We start from the raw sequence: 12,832 nt of genomic DNA on the forward strand, positions 1-12,832 counted from the left end.
ACAGACAGAAAAAGATAGACAACCTTAAAACGAAGTACTATGTAGACAGTGATTATAAAGAGAAAAAACTTGAAAATCTTCGAAATAAATATAAAAACAATATTAATGTACGGCAGTCAAAACGTGAAAATTCAAAGATAAAGTATTCCACAAATGTTCATTTTCAAAAATTTGTTCGCCACTATTCTCAGACCAAGTATAAAAGCAATAAAGCCTTTAGAGGAAGCGTATGTGAATATTCGAGGAATAAGTATCGCAAAAACTCTGCATTTAAGGCGAACGTATGTGAATATTCAAGAAATAAGTATCGCAAAAACTCTGCATTTAAGGCGAGCGTATGTGAATATTCAAGAAATAAGTATCGCAAAAACTCTGCATTTAAGGCGAGCGTATGTGAATATTCAAGAAATAAGTATCGCAAAAACTCTGCATTTAAGGCGAGCGTATGTGAATATTCAAAGAATAAATATCGCAGAAACCTCTCATTTAAAGCTAGCGTGTGTGAATATTCAAAGATTAAGTATCACACAAACCCAGCCTTTAAAGCCAGTGTTTGTGAATCTTCTAAAAGGAAATACAACAATGATGTAAACTTTCGTATAAGTAAAATAATAAAAAAATTGGCAATTTCTGCAAAACAGAGGGACAGACAGAAAGACATTGATTTCGCTGTTAATAAGTTTCATCAAGAAGTCAGTACAGGTCCAGAATTTGTTTGCTGTGTTTGCCATCGTTTATTGTTCAGAAAACAGGTTGTTGAATGTAGAAAAGATTGCTATAAAATCAGAGGTCAACAAATTAATGATCTGGCAGAAAGATGCATCACATTAAAGTATTTACATGAATGCAATACTGAATGTGAGAACAGATGCCATTTATCAGGTAATCCGGCTTGTAAATTGTGGATTTGCTATACATGCCATCGTAAAATCCTTGGTGGGAAATTGCCTGAAGAGAGTGTTGCCAACAACATGCATTTGGTGGACGTTCCAGAAGAACTAAAAGGTCTGAACTCTTTGGAAGAACATCTTATTGCACGCAATATTCCTTTTATGAAGTTGCTTTGTCTTCCCCGTGGAAAACAGAATGGTTGTCATGGACCTGTAGTGTGTGTTCCTGTTAATACCACAGACGTGTCAAATATTCTTCCACGTAATGAATGTGATGACCACATGATAAGAATAAAACTGAAACGGAAATTAACATATAAAGGCCATTATGAATATAAATTTGTCAGCACTGATCATGTCAGACAAGCACTGTCTTATTTGGTGAGACATAATAAATGGTATAATGATGTGCAGTTTAATGAGCAGTGGGTAAATTCTTTGAATGCAACTGATGAATCAGACAAGGATGCTGATCATTTTGAAATGAAGGAACAAGATGTAACTGATAAAAATGAAGATGACAATGAAATTGGAGAAGATCCAGAGGAAGATGTAACATATATTAAAGAACAAAGTGGTCTTTTGTCAGACACATCACTACAACCTGTTGATTTGGGTTCAGAAATAATTGATCAACATTTTCATGATGTACTAAATGTTGCTCCAGGTGAAGGTAACAGTCCTGTCAGGCTGCTAACTGAAAAAGACAATGAGGCAAAGTGTTTCCCTGTTCTCTATCCTACTGGTGGTCCAACATTTCATGATGAAAGACAGGAAAAAATCACATTGTCACGATATCTAAATGCAAGAATACTAAATGCAGATGGACGTTTTGCACACAGCACAGACTTCATTTTTTATGCACAATATATATCAGAAGTTTATCAAATTGTGTCTAATGTATCAATTGCATTGAGGAAAGGTTCTGAAAAAAATTGCTTAAAGGTAACACAAGATATGCTAATGAACTCTGATTCCTTGCAAAGAGTACTAAATTACGATGAAGGATATAAGTTCTTAAGACCAGTAAGAGGAACTCCTCCATATTGGATGTCTACGCAAAAAGATCTGTTTGCCCTGATAAGACAATTAGGCATACCAACTTTCTTTGCATCTTTTAGTTCTGCTGATATGAGATGGCCTGAAATGATGAACACTATTCTTAAGCAAGAGGGGAAACAAATAAATGTTGATGAGCTTGACTGGTCTGAAAAATGCGGACTTATAAGACGAAATCCTGTCACTGTAGCAAGGATATTTGATCACAGATGGCATTGTTTTCTAAAGAATGTCATAATGTCACCAGCAAAGCCTATTGGCAAGATAAAAGACTACTTTTATCGTGTTGAATTTCAACAGCGTGGTTCTCCTCATGTTCACTGTCTGTTTTGGGTGGAAGATGCTCCGAAGCTCAATGATAATGATGCAGACAATGATCCTGCGGTTGCTGAGTTCATTGACACTTACATCACTTGTGAGATACCACCAGAAAATGACACTGTACTTTACGAAACAGTGAACCGTGTTCAGAAGCACAGTACAAGACATTCAAAAACATGTCGGAAGAAAAATACAGTTTGTAGATTTAATTTTCCACGACCACCATCCAGTTGTACCTTTATTACAAGACCAAGTGATGCAGATGAGTTGAAAGGTAAAGATGGAGATGACACAGCAAGTGCAATTATAAAGAAAGTCAAAACTGCTTTAAATTCTGATGTCAATTTTGATTCGGTTGATGCCTTTTTTTCATCTATTGGGATTAATCAATCTATGTTTGAAAAAGCATACAACAGGTGTACCAAGAAGAAAAGTATTGTCTTGAAAAGAAATCCAAAAGATGTTTGGGTAAACCAGTATAATAGAGATTTACTGCGTGCTTGGCAAGGGAATATGGATATTCAGTATGTCACAGATGCTTTTTCTGTAGTTGTCTATATAATCAGTTACATCACAAAAGCAGAACAAGAAATGGGTCTTTTGCTTCAGCGTTCACAAAATGAAGCAATGAATGGAAATCTTGATGCTAAAGCATCATTGAAACAGTTGGGAAGTGTCTATCTGCATAACAGAGAAATCTCTGCTCAAGAGGCAGTGTACAGACTGACAGGCATGCATTTGAAGGAATGTTCTCGTAAAGTACAATTTATTCCGGTAGGACAAAATCCTGTAAAGATGAGTTTGCCGTTGAATATGCTCCGAAACAAAATGGAAAATGACCAGTCTGATGATGAAAGCAGTATTTGGATGACAAGTCTCATTGACAGGTACAAAAACAGACCAGAGAAAGAACCAGTAGAAAATCTATGTCTTGCCAGTTTTTGTTCTGAGTACAGAGTTCTGACAAAATCAGAGGTTTCCTCACATAACAAAACATCACAAGATAAAATAATTCAACTCAATAACAACAATGGCCATGTCAAACAAAGGACACGAACTGAACCTGCAGTTGTGAGGTATCCAAGGTTTTCACCCACTAAAGATCCAGAAAAATATTACCATTCATTGCTGCAGCTTTTCTTACCATATTACGATGACTCCAATCTGAAGCCGAGCAACTATGAGACATATGAGGACTTTTACAAAAGTGGTGTCATACAAAGTGGTTGTGACGTGAAACAAGTGAAATCCATTGTTGATAGCAACAGAGAATTGTTTGAAAAGGAAAGTGACAAACTAGAGCGAGCTAAACAGCTTTTAGAACAAGATGTGGATTTAGAAGATGCTTGGGCCCAGATTTGTCCTGAAACAGAAAAACAGCGCGATGAATGCATAGAACTGATGAAGGATAAACTGTTAGCTGATGAAAATGACACTCAAGAACATATTCCAGATCTTACAGGAAATCCTCAAACTGTGTGTACCATTGAAACAAACCACACTACAATGCCAAGAGATGATGCACTGCATTTACTGAGGTCACTAAATGAGGAACAATCTGCCGTGTTTTATAAAGTGCAAAAGTGGTGTCTAGAGAAAATACTTGGACAAAACCCTGAACCATTTCGAATATTTCTTACTGGTGGAGCAGGCACAGGAAAAAGTCATCTAATTAAGGCAATACAGTATGAATCTTCCAGACTGTTATCTCAGCTGTCTGAGAATCCTGATGACATTACTGTACTTTTGACCGCATCTACTGGAGTCGCCGCATATAGCATCGGAGCTTCCACCATACATCATACATTTTCAATTGGTGCAAACGTCAGACTGCCATATCAGCCTCTTGGTGATGACAAAATAAATTCTTTAAGGACAAAATTGGGTACTTTGCAAATTTTGATTATTGATGAAGTGTCTATGGTTGACCATCGTCTTTTGTCATATATTCACGGAAGGTTGCGACAAATAAAACAAACTGGTGACTACTCTCTCTTTGGAAAAGTGAACATTCTTGTAGTTGGAGATTATTTTCAGCTTCCGCCTGTTAAAGGAACCGCTCTCTATGCTGATGCAAAAGGAGTAAACCTCTGGGAGAATAACTTTGAACTTGCTGAATTAACTAAAGTTGTTCGACAACAAGATTCAAGTTTTGCTGAAATGTTAAATCGGCTCAGAGTACGTAAGAAAAATGAATGTCTTGCTACAGCTGATATTGCTATGTTGAAAAACTGTGAAACAGGGGAGAATTGTAATGATCTTCACATATTTGCTACAAATGCCGAAGTTGATAAATACAACATTGAAAGACTACATGAATGTTGCCCAGAGGCAATCAGTATACATGCCCATGATTATGTGAAAAATTCAAAAACTGGACGAATGGAACGTAAAGTTGGATTTCATACGAAAGTTTTCAACTCATCTTTGTCTGCATGCGTTTCCCTGGGTATTGGAGCAAAAGTTATGTTAAAAAAAAATATTGATGTTACTGATGGTTTAGTGAACGGAGCTTGTGGGACGGTTGTTCATATCAGTAAAAGTCGAAACAATGATGATGATTTCCCGTCAGCTATTCATGTGGAATTTGATAATCCAAATGTTGGTAAAATTCAGAGATCTAAAACGCACCAGAGATTTTCCCAAAATTCAACAGTAATTGAAGTACAAGAAGACCAAGTCACAAATGATGGTGGTATAAGGCGTCAGTTTCCTCTCAGATTAGCATGGGCATGTACAGTTCACAAAGTGCAAGGACTCACAGTAGATAAAGCGGTTGTATCACTTAAGAAAATCTTTACTGCAGGGCAAGCATATGTTGCATTGAGCCGTGTAAGATCTCTGAGTGGTTTAATAATTGAGGACTTTAAAGAATCGGCTATATTTTGCAATGACAAAATTGAGTTGGCCTTGAAAGATATGCCAAAATTCCCTTTGGAAGACAACAGTTCCACTAAATCACTCGGTACATTCAGAATAGCGCTGGTTAATGTACAAAGCTTGAAAGCTCACTTTGAGGATGTTCTTGCGCATAAAGCTCTAATGAATGCTGATTGTATTTGCTTGACAGAAACATGGCTAAATGCGGAGGACCAAGCACAGGAACCACAAATACCAGAATTTGTGTTCAAGCACAACCCAAGAGCTAAGTGTTATGACAACAGTACTGCTGTTTTTACTGAAATAAAACATCAGAGAGGAGGTGGAGTTGGAATATATTGTTCTGACAAAATTGAGTGTAACATATTTACTCCTGAGAACCGGAACTTAGAATGTTTATCCTTTACAGTTCCACATGTCAATTTGACTGCTGTGCTCTTGTATAGGCCCAATTCCTATAAAACTGACATGTTCAGACAGCAGCTATTACAGGTTATTGAAGAGATAGAACAGCATCCAGGAAAGAAACTAATCATGGGAGACTTTAATGAAGACATCTTTACTTCATCTACAGTTGTGAAATTAATGGAAGCCCATGGATATAGTCAACATGTACAATATCCAACCACAGAAAAAGGTACATTAATAGATCACGTTTATACGAAAGATATGGAAGGTATAAGTGTTGACGTTGTGCAAACTTACTATAGTTTTCATCAGGCAATACTCATTTCACTGTTGTGATCAAATTTGTGGTAAAGATTCCGCCTGCCATTGGGGGAGGGGGTGGGTAGGGAGGCAACAGACAAGGCGGCTCCCTGGGGGAGGGAAGGATGGAGACCAGGTTGGCTGGCACAGCGGTTGATTGGCACAGGGTTCATTTTAAAATCTTTTTAAGTTTGTTCCAAACTACTGAATGTCTTTTTAATTTTGAGTAAACCTATATATTAGCCATTTATCAGGCTCCCTCTCTGGAATAGAAATCCTAATTCACCTTTACCGTGGTCACCATCATGTGTACATTTTCACTAAAAGTTTATAGGGCAGACATTTGAATAAGTTATTGCCACTGTTTGAGGACGTGATCAACTTGAGGTTATCTAAATTCACCAACGCTTTTGGGCCAATGAGTCAGGCATGAGGCCACTCTAAAAATGTTTAACTTATATTATTTTTATATATATATTTGTTTTATAGTTTAAAACTGTGCCAATCAACCCCATAATCCATAGTGGATTTTGAGTTGGGCATGCTGCAGGAATTGGGGGATAAAATTATGTTAGCAACTGCAAATAATGTTTATTTATAGACATAGATATAGAGTCTAAAATTACAAGACTGGACTTGCAATGATCAAAACTACAGCTGTCTTAAAATGCCAATGACTTATTGTCCATTTAACAGTTTTTATTTTGTTGAGACATTTGTTCCGAATTCAGTACAATGGGTTATTTATATTTTATATATTATTATTTTTTATTTTTTTTGCTGGGGTTATTTAAAAGTTTTTTTTTAAATTGTGTCAGCCAACCCAAGTCTCCTCTTTTTTTCTTCTCACTGCATGTTTATTAAGCTTGAATCAGCAAGTTTTGGCTATTATGCAAACACACCCATTAGTGTTATAACTTTATAATATGGCTGTAGCTTGTCATTTTGACTATGGGGCCAGACTATCATATTTTTTGGATTGAAATTACATATTTACTTGAAATTTTTAAATAACAGGCTTTTTTTGCATCAGTTCTGAAAATATATTCAGAATGGCTTCCTCACAAGCTATGTCCATACTGTAAAGTAGTTGCATTTGGTGAAAATCTTCTCAGTTTGTAAGTAGAACAAGCAATCTTCAGTTTAGCAAGTGATAATTTTTTATTTTCTAAAATGTTTTAAAATAAACGGTCCAATGTCAGATAAATTGACATCAAATTACATTGTAAATTAGAGACTTATAATGTGATTTTCCTGAACTAGCTAAATGTTTTTCTTTAATATTACCATACAGGAAATTTTATGCTGAGTACTTTGAAGCTGTGTAGTTCTACTTACAACACTGTTTTCATTCCCTATGATGTAATACTCTTAATACATTTTGTATACAGGTGATTTTATTTATTCATTTAATATTTATTTTTTTATGTAAGATGGCCAAAATTTTTGTATTATTTCCACATTCCTTAGCAGAAACTTTTTTAAAGCCACAAACAATCTGGAGGGCATGGACAACTGAACTTCTCAATCTCTGCTCAAAAATGTTGCCATCTCATCCTTCATCTGAACAAAAACAAGTGACCTTCTCCTGTTAAAAAAAGAACATTTTATGTCTTACCATTTACATACACAGGGAAACAAAAAAAAGATAAGCAGGCTTTCTTGTTGAACAAAGCATCATCTTCAGAGAGACTTGATGTGAGTATATTATTCATTAAATACTGTATTAATTTTTCTTAATATTGCATATAACTACATCAAAAAACAACATTTTGTGTTATTGTTTTGTAGGACTATGAGGACACTACAAGTCATCCGTCACGTTCTAGTTCAAAACAACTGACCATCTGATCTTCTATTTAAGAGAAAAAAAAAACACTCCATTTAATGCATAGCACACAACAAAAAGACTGCATTTCGTTAAAACTATGCTACTAAATACAGACTTGATGTGAGTATTTATAGTTTTTTTAGTAATGCTATCTTTCATAAACTTTTAAGTTGAATATTCAGTATTTTGTTAACTTAAAGCATAATTGAAAACTATTTTGTTTTATTAAATTTTGTAGGTATGCTATGAGGGCATTTCAACATTATACAGGATGATACACAGATGTGGCATAGTCATGACAACAATGACAACATGCATACTTCCTTAAGGTCATTCACAGCAGACACAGTTCACAAAATGACAGTAGTACAAAAAATAACACATTTTCAATAGACTTTGTATTTAAATGTGGATACAATGTATATTCAATGCATTTTTTTTTAATAAAATGTATTATTTGGATGAATACTTGTAACTGCAATGTGTACAAATTTATATTGCACTTACAAGTGTGTAGATACTGTTAGTTTCTTAAAACTACATTACAAATGTACCTACTATGTAGTGACAAATCCCATAGGTGTGGTTTTGCATAATAGTCAAGGCTCAAGAGTAGGACTGAAAACTTGCTGGTTCAAGCTTAAGTCAGGTCAAGGAAGCCATTAGGCATCAACATTATAAGTCTTGTTCTGTTTCTGTTTTAGAACTCCTATTGTAATGTTAATTTGGTTCAAATTGTCCTGTGTTACTTCATGTTTTCTGAGTTGCCTATGTTTGTAGTGTGTTCTTATTGGTTTCCTTGGTTAGACATTATGCTTACTTATGTCTATTTTAGTTCATTATTATTTCTATATTCAAAGTCCTCTGTTTTTTCAGCTCATTGCTAGCGATTTTCTTATTTTGATAAGCTGTTTGGTTTTGATTTCTGTTGCCTTGGCTCCACTTTGGCTTCTCACTCCGTTGGCTCTACTATGGCCTGTTGTTACTCCGCTTCAACGGGGTTCCTCATCATTCAGACTCTGCCCTGGTCTGTGATCCGCCTGGTTCCACAACAGACTTCCAGGCCTACCGCTATGCCTGCACCCTCCGATCTTTCAGCTCCGCAGGGAACTTCATCCCTCCAGCTTCACCATCATCCTCATTCCCACCAGCTTCACCTTGGCCTGCACATCTTCCATCTCCACTTGGTCGTCTGGTCCACTGGTATCAAACTGATTCTCCAACTCTCTGGCTCCATCAACGCATCCCACCGTGTCATTCTCACTGAACAAAAACATCTTTAAAATGTCTTGATGTGAGTATATTTAGTATGTATAATTGCTGTTTTGCATATATTTGTCATATGTATACTATTTTTAAATCTGCTTAACATCATATAAAACTGCAATAAACAACTACATTTTGTTTTATTGTGTTGTAGGACTATGAGGACACTACACATCATCTGTCACCCTCTAGTTAAAACAACTGGCTCTGCATGAATGCTACAAAACACTATAGTCCATCCCTCCAGCTCCACCATCTTTGTCACTCCCACCATCTGTACCTCAATCTGAAGATCTTCTATGTCCACCGTGGCCCTCCAGTACAGTGATATTACCCTGATTCTACAGCCTTCCAGACTCCCCTTTGGTCTGCATATGATCTGCACTGGTCTGCACCACCTCTACCATGAGCCTCCATTACTTCGGCTCCATCAAGGCATCCCACTATGCCATTTCTGCCGTGGCAACTCCCTTGATTTTGCAGATGTCTCTTCCTCCACTGCACACCCATGGGCTTATCCTCCACTAGTAGTGCAGTGGTCTCTTCCTCTGTCGCTCCATCTTAGTCTCTTCTTCCCAACACCACCTGTTGTATTTAGGCATGAAGAGCTGCCTTTCGGAAGTGCAGGTACTGTCATGTTCTGTGTCTGTTCTAGGACTCATATTTTGAAAAAAAAAAAAAAATTCAATAGTTTATACTTAAGTTTATTTCCTGTTTTCTGAGGGGCCTATGTTTCTAGTGTGTTCTCTTTTGTTTCATCCAATGTCCATTGTGATCACCTGTGTCTGGTGAATTCATTATTTCCATGTATTTATACTATTTTTTCCCATTTAAGATCAGTGTCTTAGCTTTGCTAAGCTATATTGTTTTGGTTAGGTTTCTCTTGCCTGTACTTTGAATCCTCTTTTGTGTATTGGATTAATAAAATGACTGTTTACTGAGCATCTAGTCCCCTTGCCTTGTATTTTACAATATCCTTGAGCAAATCACTTAAACATGGCTGGATACAGGAGTTTTGTATTTGAAACGGTGTACTATAAAATTATTTTACTTTAAAACATAAACTAGCAGTCTACTTACAATGTGCATTTTTAAAACTGTAAAATTATTTATTATTTATCGTACTTAAAAACTGTATGCCTCTACAGACTGATGATATAAATGTATGTATTTTCATTATTATATTCATTAAATTAATTAAATAAATACAGAAATGCAACTTGTCAATGCATTATTTTTATTGTTAATTATGAAAAGGGTTGTTTTGTTTTTGAACTTATTTTGAGATCTTGAATGTTTCGTTCACAGCTGTAAATCCAGTGACTATCTATGTACTGTGTGTGTGAGTGTGTGCGCCTGTGCTTCAGTGAAGGCAGCACATTCATTTATAACATCAATTAAATGAATAGGGTAGCTTTAAAGCATGTATTGCTATTTATATAAAATCATTATCTTATCCATAGAATCTGGACTATATTTTTGCCATTCATTAATTCTACCTCAGCTTATAATATTAACCCAAGTGCGTATATCTAACAGGCAAAATGCCATAACATGACATCCCATCTAATTTCTTTTGCGGTCAGAACAAGTGACTGAATCTACACAAGCACACACATACAGGCAAGCAGTAGATGACTCAATCATAAAGATATTGATTTACTGCCACCTATTGTTTATAGTTTAATACTTAAATCATACATTGCATATTTGTCCATTGAATATTATTTATTTAAAATATTAATTAATTTGTAAAAGTAAAAAAATGTGTTGGGGGGTACAGCACTCTAAAAAGTTTGTGAACCACTGGACTATGGTATAAAGAGTGTCTTATCTTGGTGCAATAAGTAATATTTTGTAATGAGGTTTCCAAGCACAAAGGGCAAATTGAATCCCTACTGAATACATGTCATTTCAACTAAAATATAAAGGCTGTGGTATTAATGTTGTCCAATAGAGGGAGCCACAGTGTAAGGAAACTTTTAAGCCCAATGTTTTTTTGTTTTTTATCAGTTAACATCCATTTAAATGGAAATAAATGCATATATATAATTAATTTGAATAACTAAGGTGTACTGTCAACATAGTTTTATATAACTAGTGCTAACTAGAACTCATGTTGAAAAATCATTAGATGTTAAACCTTTATAAATAAAATAAAACAATTAAACATATTCAAAATTCATATTTTTCAAGTTGACATAATTAAATATATTGCTGTCCATTTAAAATGAATAGACACTTTTATTGGTCTCTTCAAGATAATATAAATGTTCTTATTTTCTAAGTTATGAGAGCAAAAATGCCACAGTAATGACTTGTTGATTTTTATATTAATAACATAAGATACAGTAAAGCATTATCATGTGAACAAGAGTGCTGTTTCAATATCAGCAATTTTAAGGAATAATTCAATAACTCTCTAATTAAAAATTGCTACTACCTAATGGCAGTTTTTTAAGGAGAGTATAATATATATATATATACTGTATATATATATATATATATATATATATATATATATACAGTATATACATTTTACACCTCTATTTCACATTGATGCATGCTTGAAAAACCTAGATATAGATAGAATGTTCTTCACTTTATTTTTTCATTTTTTTGATTGATAGACAATCTCTGTTACCTTAAATTATCCGTTTATTACTGTAAAGCCGCTTTGAATCAATCTACAGTGTTAAAAGCACTATATAAATGAAGATGACTTGACTATAGTAGACAGTATGACTGTTCTATTCAGCTTTTATTATCCCAGTCTAATAAATGCTGAAATGTAATTAACCTATAGCAGCCATGTTTCTCAAAGTACACATAATTAGATAACAATGCACACAAAGACAATACATGCCAAATTTGAAAATTAGTCACACCAACATTTCTAGCATAAGATGCATAAGATGTTTTTAGGGAAAAATGCCTGAAAAAAATAATAAATACAGTCACTAGTAATGATTTATGGTATATCACTTTTGACCAATAGGTGGTGCTGTTATGAAATGAATGTGATGTGGTCACAGTAAGATGACAATTACACATGCAAGGTTATCAATATGCCAAAGCATTGCAGAGATACAGCTTCAAGAGTAATTTTTGCATCATGCCTCAAATTTGTTGCGGCGCTATACAAAAAGAGTTTCATCTACCAACGCAAAATATACTTTTATATAACACATAACTTGTACTCGGCACGGTCTGGAGATGATACGATTCGATTGTGGCGAAAATCGGACAAACGGTCTAGAAGTAGAAAAAGTAGGTATTAAATGAAAATCAAGATGGCAAATAGGAAATTCTACCAAATGTTCTACCAAATACGGCAAACTTGCTATCTATGTCCTCGGTGTGACCCAAGGAATCTATTAAGACTAATGTCATTACAATAGTCAGATTTATTCAAAAGTTACTAACATTTTTGGAAATTGTAATATAACTTTTGACCAAAAGGTGGCGCTGTCTTTAAATCTTTGGAGCACCTTCAGGGCATGGTGCTGATGGCACATACTGAGTTTCATAATGTTACAGCAATGCATTTGTTAAGTATAGCATTTTACATCACTAAACTGCATTGAAGTCAATGGGAATTTCATGTTTTGTTTCGTTTTAGCGCCACCAAGAGGCTCAATCCCACAATTTTTGCGTGTCCTCAGACTGAGCCCATGCATCTGTGTGTCAATTTTGGTGAAAATATCTCAATTCGATTCAAAGTTATAGACATTTATGTGAAAAAACGCGTCAAAAACGACTGACACGTGACTTTGATTAAATTTTACTACCCCTTACTATCAATATTTTCGCATTTGGGCATTGGTGTATAGCTATCGACCTATGTTTCCAAACTTCTGAGGGTGGTTTTGTCTCG

This window comes from Phoxinus phoxinus (assembly GCF_949152265.1).
Source record: "Phoxinus phoxinus genome assembly, chromosome: 8".
In the NCBI taxonomy this organism is placed as follows: Eukaryota; Metazoa; Chordata; class Actinopteri; order Cypriniformes; family Leuciscidae; genus Phoxinus; species Phoxinus phoxinus.